At 35.4% G+C, this 15406-nt stretch overlaps 1 protein-coding gene across 3 annotated transcripts in view; it reads right to left on the bottom strand.

The window, feature by feature from the left end:
* The window catches only part of LOC113656919 (leucine-rich repeat and fibronectin type-III domain-containing protein 2), a 116604-nt gene extending 114275 nt beyond the window's left edge, over nt 1-2329 (bottom strand). For 2 of the 3 annotated variants that reach the window (XM_027168389.2, XM_027168390.2), the window contains exon 1: nt 1739-2329. The gene's annotated coding sequence lies outside the window, so the exon portion shown is untranslated. The remainder of the gene's footprint in view (nt 1-1738) is intronic. The other variant, XM_027168391.2, reaches the window with a different exon arrangement.
* Between the last annotated feature and the right edge of the window lie 13077 nt (nt 2330-15406).

Below are 15406 nucleotides of genomic sequence, written 5' to 3'. Positions count from 1 at the left end.
CATTACTGCCCAACAGTACCTGGCTTCTCTAATGCGTTCATGTTTGAATGGGCAAATTCCCAAAACCATGCTCACAAATGTAGTGTAATGTCTTCCCATAAGAGTGTCGATTTTTTTTACAGCAAATGGATTAGGGATCACGAATCTGAAACTGGATGTACAACAAGCACATGATGGCTATGATGTTTAGGTGTCCGCAAACATTTGCCAACATAGTGCATCTTTTATCTGAGAACACGAGTATTATACGAGTATATATGAGTGAAACGTTAAAGGAACACTTTGAACATATCCTGGAAAAACACACTACAGGTATGAAAGATGTGATCTCTTCGGTCAAGAGTGTATATCTAATGTGAACAATTGGCCTTCGTGTTAAAAGGGTCCTGTATGGTTCTTTGGATGGACAGAACACTCAGCTTCCTACAAGTGTACATGGAACATTTTAAGTTAGGGAAATAGAGAAGCCCTCTGTGGTAAGTCTCTACAGAGAACCTTTAAGTGGTCTTTTATTTCTCTAAATGGAATAACTTATAAAGGTAAAATAATATATATGTTTAATATGTTTAATAAAGAATATTTTTAGAAAGAAAGAAAAAAGTCTCATAATGACATGTCAAAAATATCAGATTGTCTACTATCAGCACTGATAATAAAAATATAGATTTCAGCAGCTTGTATAATCTAAAAATAGTAATGAAATATTCTAGGAGGAAGCACTGTGCGATGTGTTATGGCTGTACATAATGCTGAAACATAATACCTTTTTTTATTCACCTTCATACACCCTGCTTTTCCAGGCAGCATAAAAATGATGTTTGTTTTGGTTTACTTTGGTTTCTTCTGAGATGGATATTTATAGTGAAAATTTAATGCAAGCTTGGTATCTTTTCTTCCAAAACTTATCCTCAATAGATTTGTATGGGTGAACACAAAAACACAAAGAAACACAGAAACACACACACACACACACACACACACACACACACACACAAAAAACAAAGCACCCTGTAAAAGTCTCTCTCTCTCTCTCTCTCTCTCTCTCTCTCTCTCTCTCTCTCTCTCTCTCTCTCTCACACACACACACACACACACACACACACACACACACACACACACACACACACACACACACACACACCACTCCCTAAAATAAAATGGTGCAGCATGTATCAGATGCACATACGGTTTTGCAACTGAATATTCCACTACGAAGGTGAATTATTATATAAATATATTTCAGAAAGAAGCTCCATATTTACCATCATGTCATCACTGCTATTTCTACAAACTGCAGATCAAAACAAGTCATATAAGTTTAACTAGCCATCTGCCTCTGGATGAATGTGTTTAGACTACATTATGTTCATGGATGCTCAACCTGTGCATGACACTGTGCTGTGCTGCAACACATGCTTCTAATGTTAATGCTTTTTAACGCACTTGAAAATAATAGTAATTAAACAAAACGCACTAGTGAGACGGTGTGTGAGATCCAGTCAGGATGGAGACTTAAATCTCCAAAGTACAATGCATCATTGATGATGTTTAAGTACCAATACACAATACACAGGCATGCTGTATTATTTTTAGATTATTTGATCAACTTTTCTTGTTACAAACATAAGCTATAAATCTGCTCGGAGATCTGGCGTTAATCCAAAATCCCAGATGCGTTCCACATGGCTATCTTTATTTCTAAAGGGCAAACCTGCGTTGTTATAATTCCTGATCTTACCTTGATAAGTGGAAGCGTTTCCATTCTGCTTCGTTAAGCTTCATTCGCACTGATGCCCTTTAAAACTCTGTCTTTCTGCACCATCATCCATTTCATCCTCCGAAACCGACAACGCGTAAAAGGCGCAAAAAAAAAGAGAAGAAAAAAAAAACCTGCGTCCTTCTTCTGCTCTCTCTCTCTCTCTCTCTCTCTCTCTCTCTCTCTCTCTCTCTCTCTCTCTCTCTCTTTCTCTTCTTTACCGCACAATGCACTCAGCTGCTTAGTCTTAGGACTGGAAATCCATCGACCTCACTGTCAGAATTAAGCAGCAAAATATCCCTGTGCATTCACGGCTAAATATTCCGCGTTTAATTCCAAATGCATGGTCGACATGAGCCACGAAGCCACAGCTTTCACAAGAAATCCGCGCTGAGGATAGAAGTCCTGTCTGAGAACTAGGGTTCAATGTTGAGGGACGAGTTGGATGCGCGGTGCGCGGCACAGACAAGCGTGTTACGCGCTGGAAGCAGAACTTAAAGCAATCTCTAGATGGCACAGGCGAGGTACAGCAGGCATGTGAGACAGGTGTGTCAACCAGAATCGAGGGAGGGAAATGTTTTAAGAAAAGAATGATGCTCAGGGTCGAACCCCGCCTCCTAATCTCGTGAGAATTCGTCTTGCTTTGCATCCATAAAACAGTATGCGTAAAACTGTAGGCGTGTTAATGTGTGGATGTGTGTATAGCGCTGTAGATATGCATGTGTAGGTGTGTTAATGCCTGTAGATCCGTAGGTGTGTAGGTGTGTAGGTGTCTTCTGACATTCAAAGGATTTTTGAATGTTGAATATAGTCGATACCTGGTTGGTAACATGGGGTTTTTTCCATGTTATATGATTGCAAAGTTGATTATTTTGGACATTTTTTTTTGTGAATTTTTTTCTTGAACAGTCATTTCTATTACTATGACCTATTTGTTTCTACATTTTAAACATGCATTTCTAGAAAAGAAGAAATATTTGAAGAAGCCAAACTAGCAATAACAAAATGTAAGCTTAAAACATGTAAATGCGTGTAAAACATTCTGTATAATCTCGTATTTGACAGGTTTCCTTGTATGTATCATGCAAATTTGTTATCATCTCTTAAACTTCCACTTCCTATTTGTACTACTGTAGTGTAAAGACATTAGCAGTGGACATGAAAAACCATACTTTTCAGAAATATCTGAATATATATTTTTTTTACTTAAAACCTCACTTAGATGGAACTTTAACAGCTAGTGGCATAATTTCTTCTTTGTAGAACTGTTGTGTGAAAGGAAATACACTTCAAAAAAATATTGGCACTACTGTTCAACATCACAGGGTTAACATACTATACTGTATATTTTTATTTCTTTGTAAAACTGAAAAATCAAAGAAACATGCTGAGAATGTTCTTTTTTGTATTATGCTACACCCATAGGACACACTCGAGGCTATCAACAAGCTTAACTAATAAAAGTGCAAAAGAAAAAAAAAATCCTACGGTCTATAGTATACCTAACTTTATTTCCAATATTGAATAAAATACAAAGTCTCCATGGAGTAAGGGTTTATAATCCAAACGAATGAATAAAAAAAAAAAACAGCTTTCTCAATGCTAAACTGTAAAGCTTCTGTATGAACAGATGTGCAGTTAGCTCTCTGTGACCGTAGAGAATTTAAAGTAAACCTCTGTGACAAATAATCAGGCAACTGCAGTACTGTACAATATTGTGCAGTATTGAAATTACTGTAGAAGGTTAGATGTCTCATGTTGAAGGTGTCATCACAGATTTTAATGGGTCAAGGAAACTTCAAGGATAAAGGGTAATAAACTACCATTGTTTTTTATGCTAATAAATACCATTGTTTTTGTTTTGTTTTTTACACAGCAAGGTTCATGTACACTACGTACGTTTCAAAGCTTTACATAAAAACATAATTATGGTCCAATTATTTATATTGTATATTATATAAATGATATAGTATACCATATATAATCTTAAAGATACACTAAAGCCATATTTCCAGATGAAAGCTACTGTACAGGTACAAAGGATAACATTCCACCACAGTGACAAGGAAAGATATAGATATTATATCTGGGAGAGTATGATGGAGTTACATACACGGTACTACAGCAGTGTTGGTGCCTTCCAGCTGCACGGTTTCAGCCTGTATTTTCCTGTGTTCTTTCTCCAAGTTCTCTGTTTTTTTCTCACATCTCCCAAGACTACCGTGTGTGTGTGTGTGTGTGTGTGTGTGTGTGTGTGTGTGTGTGTGTGTGTGTGTGTGTGTTACACAGTAATGGTCTGGCATACCACTCAAGGTATTTGCTGCTTTGCTCCATCTCGGCCACAATGGCAAAGATTGAGCAGTTACTGGACATGGATGAATGAATGCTAAAGCACATTATTCTTTAAATACTATAAATCATTCAGTACCTATAATGCAAATAATAGGAACAGTCATAATTTAAAATATCACAATGTGGCACAAATTGGCTAAATGGAAGATTGTATAATACCAAGGTCACACTATGTACATACTGTATGATGAGAAATTTCTGGACAGATCATCAGTTATCAAGGTTTAAGGAGTTAACTGCAGCGCTTATGTACACTTACGCAGAACAAGGTGATCTGAAAATAGTCATACGATTGCATTTTTGTAAAACTTTGCTTTGAAAAATAGGCTGAGATGAGATGAGGCAACGTAAGTCATGGAAAGGCAAAGAAAACTGAACATGGAAACAAATGGTAAAAAAAAACTGTGTATGACACATAACACAGTGGGTAAACACAAAACTTTACTAGAGTAACTAATCGGGAACACAAAACAGGTGAGCACAATCAATGAAGGAAGTGGGGTAGACAGCAAAGGAAGAATTTGTGTGTGGTTGACGGTGCCCTCTGGTGGTCTGGGGGGAATTGTCTATGTTGAATGTGACGTTTGTAAGATGTTTAGGTTCTTTTTTGGTTGTTGTTGCTTTTTCCAGCTGTCTCATGATATCAGGTTGGTTGTTTGGTTTGTCAGTGATTGTTGGTTCATGCATAGAAATAACTCATTCTGAGAAAATAACACCCTCATAGGACAGCACTATCCACAAGCTTACATTTGTCTGCGATTGGGTGGTAATACTGTGATTGATGGTGTTGAGAGAGAGAGAGAGAGAGAGAGAGAGAGAGAGAGAGAGAGAGAGAGAGAGAGAGAGAGACCCTGTGAGCCAGTTTTACTCTTTTGGACTCCTGGCATCAGATAACTGTTGCATTGTCAGGATTCTTGCAGTCACCCAATTATAAGCGGAATACTTCTCTGTTGTACCACTCAAGTCCCTGAATAGCACATTTTTCTCTATATTCTCCTGTGAGCAATTTACTAATGAATTCATTCATATCTAGCGTGATCAATGAGGCCTAGTGTTCAGGGGCATGGTCAAGTGGACTATGCAGACTAGTTTGTTTTACTTCTCATGATGAAGCCTGTACAATTGGCCTCAGCACACCAACCATCTCTGAGGAGCACCAGTTCTCTAACCATGCAGACAGCTGTTAAAATATTTCACAATTGTATGTTATAAAAAATCTATCTTTTGTTAAATACTTCCTTTGTTTTTTTTTTCCATTAACTGGAAAGTGTGTTTGCCTTTCTGCTGTTTCTCTGATAGGGTTCACAGAAAGGCTTTGTTCAGTCTACCCTCAGAGTGTAATCGATTCAGACAGCGGGAGACAGAGCGAGGTGCCTCGGCTCCCCTTTATTTCACCCTCCATGGCATTGATCACTGCATTCAAGTAGATGACACATCAAAGAAACACAGATCTAGAAACACAGTAAATAGCTGACAGCACCTGCAGTCGCGACCACACTGTTTCGACTACTGTTTAGGGGCATCTGAGCATGAACCAATTCTACCGAGCCACATATTTTACCAGGTTTTATGACAAGTGAGGTCAAACGTGAACAAATGTTTTATGAATGAATGAACAGTAAAGCCAGCCAGTACTTCAAGGGTAAAATAAAAATACGGGGAGTTCAATTCAGAGTGTAGCATGTTGTAAATATTATTTTTAAGATGTGTATATGGGAGATGTACTGTATGATTTACCATGAAGAATTATGACAAGTTCTTATGTCCAGAGCTTCAGTGTTCTGTATGGATGCATACAAGTCACCGTACTGTACAGTACCTGATGTTTCCATAAAATCACAATACTAATCTATAACGAATGATGCTGAACGTTAACTTGAGAAAAGAATTTAAACTTTAAAATCCTAAACCGAACCCTGACTCTAACCCTAAACTCTGTTGATTAGAAAAATGAATAAACCATAATATTAAAATTACAGAAATATGTTAATAATAACAATGTATTCATTTTCTAATAAATAAAATCATAGATTAATTCCTGTTTTTGCCTAGCCTACTAAAGTCGATATATTCATAGAAAAGTTCCAAAAAAAGTTAGTATTTTTTTCCCCATACAAATGTTTGTATCTTTAAAGTAATTGTTCATTAACATCTAAAGAATGAAGACTAAATGTATATCATATTATAGGCAATAAATTAATTTATTTGTTATACAGTTTGAAAAAATTATATTCACCCGGCAGAATAACAGTCTACTGTTAAAATGGGTAAAATTAAACCTAATATGATAAACACTACAATTTTCTAAAGTGTTTACTTTCATATGAGCCATTGAGCACCACTGTCGAGTTTGATGTGACAAAGAAATTCAATACTGAACATAACCAAAACCAGAGAAAATTCCATTTTTTGGCCTTTTCAGTGAAACAAGTATAAACAGTGATTCTCTCATAACAAACCTCTCTTTAAATGAATAAAACAAAACCTGCAGATTGTTATTTTGCAAAAGAAATGGTAAAATCCTCCATCGTTGAAGACTTTCCTGTGGTGGAATACAGCTTAAAGTTGCACAAGACACAAGAGACAACTTCAAAAATGTCCTAAAAGCCAACTTCTATCAACGTATTATAAAGTTGTTTACAAAGATGCTTTATATATATATATATTTATATAGAGATATATATAGATATACATATATATATATATATATTTATATATATAGAGAGAGAGAGATAGATAGATAGATAGATAGATAGATAGATAGATAGATAGATAGATAGATAGATAGATAGATAGATAGATTCATTTTTTAGAATCCAACATTGCTGTGCTAAAAGTATGTGTAACTTTTGGAAGGCAGGATTCGTGTGGTTTTATTTGTTTTACTTCCATTCGGACTAATACAGAAATTGACGTCAATACAACCAGCAGATGTTGATATCATAAACCCAGACACATCCTCTGTCACAATGGTCAATTTGTCAATTGAAGATCAAAATAAGGCTAAGCAATAATGTTAAACAACTATAACCTGGTACTATTTTGGCTTTGTACTGTAGTGTATTTAGCTAATTTAGGGTCCAAGAAACAGTAAAAATAGCAAATGTTTTGATTTATTGCATGCTGTTTACATTTTGAGTAATACACCGAACGCACACCATAGCATGGACCTTTTGCGAAACCTTTTTTTTTTTAATTAATTAATGTTCATTTTAATTCATTTTTAAGTTAAGCAATATCTTAATGGCTGAATAATTCTAATGAGAACACCACAAAAAGATATTATTATATTCAAGACAAAACAGAAACACTAATGCATTACAGCATATAAATAAACAAGATTCTTCAGGTAAAAGAGTATGAGACTTAATTGATTTCCTTTAGTGAATCTGAAGACCAGCTCTTAAGCATTTTCCAATTTTCTAATTCAAACAAATAATCCCCTAAAGAAGGAATCATTATGAAACATAATCATTGTTTATTCTAAATGGCAAAGCCACAGATCAGATAATGACAAAGCCACAGATCGCCATAGTTATCGACAAACATGGCTTGTAAACATATCGTGCTGTTTGTTTTTGAAAATTCCTCCCCTGTGTGATTAGAAACTATTAGACAGAAGAATCCAAAGTGACTAAAAATACCAATGATTTTTTTTCTCCCACTGGCAAGTACAATCATCCAATAATGCTATTGTGGAATTAAAAATGACACCAAAATGGCTTGTTTATTACACTGAAAAGAAGTAAGCAGTGGGAAGCAGCATAATTGGGAAGACTGATTTAGATTAATAGAACGGTGCTACATGTTATACACAATCATTTTCCTTACTTCATAGTAACGCTGTATAATTTCAGCCTTCACCTCAGACTATAGCCAATGGAGTATTATGAACAGTTAAAAAAAAAAAAAAAAGAGCTTATGAACTACTCATGCATCTAACACCCCAAGCTATAATAAGCTTCCATGCTTTTGTAAAGAAAATGACACACTGTTTTAGGAACCTCAATGAGAAACAGGGTTTTGGGCATATTTTCTGATTAACTGTGTATATGGGATATGAGTAACCACATGACTTTTCATACTGTACTTCATACAAGAAACCCACTATGTTTTGGTTTTCTTGTGTTCTCTCTGTCCATGGGTTTCATTCTGGTTTTCCAGTTTCCTCCAACACCTTAAAACGTTGGTCGGTAGAGTTGGTTACTGGTTAAGATAAATTACCCTCAGTGTGAATAAAGGCATGGTGCCTGGCAATGGACTGGCATCCCATCCAGGATGTATTCCAACCTCGCACCCTCCTTGGATAGGCGCTGGTTTCGTCTCGAACCTGAGCAGGATGAAGAAGATACTGAAAATGAATGAAAGAACAATTTCAATAAGAAGCATCAATGCAAGAAACAAAAGCAATTTTCAGTAAGATGGCTAAGGAATATTAAATATGTAAAACTGCTAGAATAAGAGGTGTTGCCTTTACTATCTTTAACTAAAGACTATTAGAATTCAGCCCCAGTGATGAGTCAAACGAGCTCTTTACTCTGCAATCAACAGCACAGTATGTCCCCAGTGTGTCCTCAATGTAAATGTGCTGAAAGACCTTGCACACGGTGTTAAGCAGAATAACTTGTAGATGTAGTGAAAAACGCAATTAAGTTTTGAAAAATATGCTAGCATCATAATAGTAAGTGTTTACAAAATTGTAATAAATCCATAGCAACAATGACCATAAAAATTGGCTATAGTGGATTCGGGTCTCAAGTGAGTCAGTTTAGCGGGACTCCATTAAACACTCTCCCATGTGCACCATAATACTGATGATATATACCATAATAATTATCACTGATCTTATAAGGATTCCTAAAATTCTAACAGCCATACTGTAAATACTTTACATCTTGCACTTGCTACTTATTGCACTTCTAGGTAGATGCCAAACTACATTTCTTTGCCTTGTAAATGTGTAATGACAACAACGTTCAATCTACGTTCAAACGTTCAATCTAATCTAATCTAATCTAATCTAATTATCAATCACGTGCTAACAAAATCTTGTAATAAACTGCATTACACACAAAGTCGTATGTAACTAATTATATCCTGGTAATATATTGGGAAACTAGAATGAGCATGTAATCAATACATTTTCTAGCACTGGACCTTTGAGCTTTTGAATGGATTTGAATTACACCACAGCTCTGTTCAGTTCTCAAATTTGTGGATAGAAGGTGTTGATTCATTTTCTATGACAGTAGTGTCAGGTGTCATTGAAATAACAGGTTTACATCAATGTGCTCACTCTAATATGTTAGCATTTCTATAGTTACAACTAAATCATAGGGAATTGTATGGCTCTTTCCAAGACTAATGATACATGGATTATTTTTAAGTAGTTTTATTTAAGAAGAAAATATGTTGATATGGCGAGGTTTTCTATAATGATTATCTTTTGCTCAGTAATAAGTTACGATTGGAATTAAGGTATAAGAGAAGCACCACTTTAATCACTGATTATTTAAAACCTGTCTGAAAGTTTTTTATTCCTTAATCATCCATTAATCCATCAACACCTGTCGAGATAAACAGATGAAACTTTGCCTACCTGAACTCACTGAGTCATTCATCAGGGCCAATGTTTCATCATGGTACTAGATCTAAAATGCACTGTGAATGAATAATATGACTGATCTACAGATTCTCTCTCAAGATTCAAAAATGCATGAAGACAGCGAATATCAGAGAAAAAAAGGTCTGTAAACTTTGATTAATGTGCTTGTGTATATGTATGTATATATTTGCATACATATACATCCTATTCTGCTGTTATTGGTATTAGTGTCTAAAAACACTAATATTTAAAGTCTAAAAATTCTACTACAGTAATTTACCCCTACTGTTATGAAACTATTATGGTCTAGACATAGAGTATACTCATAGGTATAAAATTATAAACACACACACACACACACACACACACACACACACACACACACACACACACACACACACACACACACACACACACATACAATGCTCATTGAAAGAAACTCATTCTTGAAACTTCTATTTTATTTATTTAGTCATCAAAGGTTTCAAGCATGTAATTTGTGCAATAAGTTCAATATATCATGTGCGATAACTAAGAATTTGTGCAATGACTAATATATCTGCAGGTTGGGAGGGTATGGGAGAGTACTGTACGTGGGAGGGGCAGGATTATATGGATGCAGGATCGGAAGCAATATGGTGTGGGAAGGACGTGAGTATTTGTTACAGTACATGTTTGTGTGCCCAACGTGTCTAATGTCATTTTCTTTTAGATACAACAAAAATTAGTATCAATCACAGGCACCTTTAATAAAAACCTTCTAATTACATTCTCGTTAATGCAGTTATCCTGTAAGCCAATTATGTGGCAGCAGCACAATGCATAAAACTATTCAGAGGCAGGTGAAGAGCTACAATTCATTTTAATATCAAATGTCATAATGAATTTAAAGAAATGTTACTTTAATGACTTTGACAGTGGTATAGTTGTTGGAGACAGATGTGCTGGCTTGAGTATTTCAAAAACTGCTGATCTGGCAATTTCTTGTACCACATTCACTGACATTTACACACCCAGTGAGTGGCAGATGTGCAGGCCACTATGGCTTATTGATGAGAGAGTAGAGCAACAATGACTGGTGTGAACTGACAGAAAGACTATGATAACTCAAATATACTAGAACTGCTTGACTGGTCCCACCATCTCTCAGGGAAAGAGGTAGGTATACATCAAGACTCTTTTCTGTTCTGGCACCAAGGTGGTAGAATGAACATCCCCTAGATGTCTAAACAGCTAATCACTGGCTATCTTCAAATGCATTTTTCCCTGTACAGAATTTTAGGTTGATGGTATCCTAAGTCTGTAACCTAGTGAACCAGTGTTAATGTATTCAATGATAAACACTTCAACGTTCTTTTGTACATCACTCTGGATAACGCTGTCTGCCAAATGCCATAAATGTAGTTTACAAATGTGGTGAACAGAAAAGCATCTCAGAGTCGTACACGCATCTTATTGTAAGGTGGATTGGCTACAAGAGTAAAAGACCACATCAGCTTCTAATCATGTAAAAAAAAAAACTGAAGCTGCAGTGGACACTGAATCTTTACTGAACGAAAACCTTTATCATTTCTCTGTTCATATCATTATAGCCTGTTTAGAAATCAGGAGCCAGTAAAATGCTCTAGCCGGTATCATCATGCTCAATCTATTCCTACTCAGTACAATTTTGTTATGCCCTGGAAAAATGCACACATCAGGATAATTTATATGTCCTTAAAGGTCATGAAAAATAAAATAAATTGTAAGTCATGCATTATGTGCAAGCATTGGCCATATTATTTCCACATAAGCACTTCACACTGCATACAGTAAGAACATCAGCATCTTTAACACGCTTCGTCAGCTGAAACAATATATGGTCACTGTTATTATTAAACAATCATTAAAGACTCTTTACAATAATATGTAACATTAATTTAGTTCAAGGAAGAAAAGAAAAGAAAAGAAAAGAAAAGAAAAGAAAAGAAAAGAAAAGAAAAGAAAAGAAAAGATGGAAATCAGCCTTCAGTACATGTCTTTGGTTTGGGAGGATATTGGAGTACCTAAAGGAATTATATATAAGCATATATATGCTAATCATTAAGATACCCGTAGGCTAGAATATCAATAGATACTGTGTACTTATACAGTATTATACATGTATGTACTATCACCACAGGCAAAAGAAAGCTGTGCCATTTGTAATTGGCTGCTGAGGCACTGCCCAGGCAAATCTGATAGTTGTAGGTTTCAAGAGACAGATTAATCACTTCACCCCAGAGATGCATCTGCACACATCCTACTGCATCATCATCACAGAAATGCAGGGGGGGACATCCTTGTTCCAATTATACTGACTCTGTTTGTCACAACCTGCTTTCCTTCATGCAGCTATGTAATGAAAACAAACAATGAAAGAAAAAAAAAGAAAAACCACAAGGTCTCATGGTGTCTACAGAGGAGGAGATAGTGCTACTGTGCTTCTGCAATGTGATATGGAAGACAGAGGAGGAGGAGGAGGAGGAGGTTGGTGGGGGCCGAGCGCTGCATTTGCTTTCTGATCACAGAAGGGGTTTTGCAGAGTGCATGACAAGCGCTTCCTCTCCTCATCCCTCCCTTTTTCCCCCGACGTGGATTAAACAGCCAGCCCTTTGACAAACGCCTCAGCTTCCAATCAATATATAATTACCAACCATTTAATTGCCCATTTTAAGTGCAGATCAGCTTCCTGTTAAGTTGTAATCAATAAACCCACTTTACATGCGTGCTGGTTTAAAGGGCAATTTCAAAGCGAATAATAAGTGCATTAAATGTCATCAAGGATCTTATTCATGGTAGGGGGAAATGAATCTTTTGAAGATGAATCTGCAGTATCTAATTGCAAGGGATTAGAGACACATCTCAAATGGCTTCTGGCAGGAACAATAGCTTCAGTTGATGCGTTTTCACAGTCATGCACTCACGGTTGCCTTGACCAGAACAAAAGAGGCAACCAAAAACAAACAAGCCCCTAAACAGTAACACTCCACCACCACCACCCACCCCCATCCATCTTTTTTTTTTAAATAGGGCACTTTGTCACATCCTTATTCGCAGGGGCCAAACAGCACTAGTGCTCAGAACCTTAAATTTTAAGTAAAGAAAATAGTATAAATTGAATTATTATTTTAGCAATAAAATGTAATTCTATTTCATTTAACCCAGTGCTTTTACACTACACCTGACCGCACATTATACAGTTGTGAAAGTTGGTCAGTAGATTAAACTCTCTACTGCAAGCTTGCCTAATGGTGGTGCTATAGTGAAACATTTTACACCCAATGAGTCTTAGAGACTAATTATTATTTTTTTTCTTTTCATTCCTTTACTTAGGGTAAACAAGTTTTATATTTGGACCATATTTGGAAAATATTTGAAATTAGCTTCACATATCAAATGTATCACAAATTTCATAATATTGTAAATCTATTTTTACAAATATTTGGCATATCTTCATGATATTGTTGGGAAATGCTCTATCTGAACTTCAGCTTTTATCAGTATGTTAATAATAATAATAATAATAATAATAATAATAATAATAATAATAATAATAATAATACATTGTTAAGTATTGTAAATATTATTATTATTATTATTATTATTATTATTATTATTATTATTATTATTATTATTATTATCATATTTTAAAACAAGACTATCGTCAGCCAATCAGCTTTCTGCAGGTATTTCACTAGGTTAACACTGAGGTATTATCAGGGACTTTGAACAGTGTGTTCATTTGTGGTTTCTTTAGTATTCTTGGCAAGAGCTGGCCACTTAGTGCACTATTTATGTAAATTGTTTCTGCGTGTACCAAATGTTTCCAGGATAGGTTACGTATTCACTATGACCCTGAACAGAATAGGGCAGGCACTGAAAATAAATCAATGAATAACCTTGGACTGGCACACGAACTCCAATAATAATAATAATAATAATAATAATAATAATAATAATAATAATAATAATAATAATAATAATAATAATATGATTATTTATTATTTTTTTTTTTTTCTTAATATACTGTATATAAATTAAGGATAGTTTGGAAAGGTAATAACATGCAGAAAGCTGCAAAACAAAAACAGCGCTAAGGTCCATGTTGAATTTTATTTAGCTGAAACAGTATTTATATTTATGGTGTGAGACTTTAGCTTTTAAAACAAATTTGCATATTTTAATCCCTCAAAGATACGTACACAACATGCACAACAATACCATTTTTGACTTCATGGGCACTTTGTACACTCTAAACATACCATACTGCACATGGGCACTTTAAATCATAAAAATGCATTTATGTATATACACTATTTTTCACATATATTTTCATATTTTCATATTTTATATAGTTTTTATATAGTTTATACTTTTATAGTATGAAAAAAAATCCCAAATTGAATCCCTTTTTCCTTTTTTGCTTGAATTGTTTGGACTGTTGTAAAAAGCATTTCACTGCATGTGTATGTGACAAATAAAATTTGATTTAATTTGATTTGAGGTCTCAGTAATGGGTTCATTTGACACTGCTGAAATTTGATTTAAAGATCTAACCAGTCAGTAGCTCAGATCCTTACCTATAGAAACACTTTTCAGTACGTATGCAAGTTGCTTTAATATTCTATCTCTCTCAAGCACAGAAGCTTACCGAGCTACTGTACCTCTCTAATCACTATTCAATATATATACACGTGGCTACGACTTTCAATCTCCCTCTGCGTCTCTTTGTTCCTCTGTCAATCTCAGTATGTCACTAACTCTACAGCACTACATTATAATTTTGCTTAAACAAAACCCTGCAGGAATTACATGCATGTCAGACAGGAAGTGATAGTTGGATATTCAGGAGATATTGCTGTCAGTTGGAGTGTGAGTGATGTTTAATTCTTCACTTTTCTGCCCCCGCTGAATAAATTACTTCTTTTGGACAGTGACTCCATTACTTGTCAAAACAGAAAGAATTGTTTTAAATGACACATCTTAATAATAATAACAGTGCATTATTTCATTTTAAGCCAAGTAGATTTTTTTTTTTAGAAAATTATTTCTTAATGCTCAATTCAAATCCTTGAAATGAAACTGAAAGCAAACCACAAAGAAACATTGAGTATTATTTAAATATAATGTATAATTGTGAACAATATTTCCTGTGAAACGATTGCTAAACTATGGCGAGGTGACTGATCAGAGCAAGAAGCTATGAATCAATTATATTCATGGGCACAGAGCTGGAAAGTGAGTGTTCAGGGAAGCTTCTGCACATGACAGGCTTTCTGTTTGGTGAGGGCTGCAAGTTGACAGGTACAAACTTTGTTTGCTCGAGCTCTCCAGGACCAGCATGTTGTCTCTGTGTCAACTTGATGCTTGGGAAAGTAGGAGCAGTGAAGACTTTAAAGAAAACCCAGCACCCCTACGCCAGTACTCTTAGAAAAAAAAAAGGATTTGCGTAGTTAAGGTTGTCACATCCTAAAGTTATATAGAAACTCTTAACTGTAGGGTTACAGTACTGTAATTCATAGTGCATAATACCTCCAAGAGCACTCTCACTCACTCATCTCACTCATTTTCTACCGCTTATCCGAACTTCTCGGGTCACAGGGAGCCTGTGCCTATCTCAGGCGTCATTGGGCATCAAGGCAGGATACACCCTGGACGGAATGCCAACCCAT

Source organism: Tachysurus fulvidraco, chromosome 12 (genome assembly GCF_022655615.1).
Source record: "Tachysurus fulvidraco isolate hzauxx_2018 chromosome 12, HZAU_PFXX_2.0, whole genome shotgun sequence".
Lineage (NCBI taxonomy): Eukaryota > Metazoa > Chordata > Actinopteri > Siluriformes > Bagridae > Tachysurus > Tachysurus fulvidraco.
This window is presented reverse-complemented; position numbering and strand designations above follow the sequence as displayed.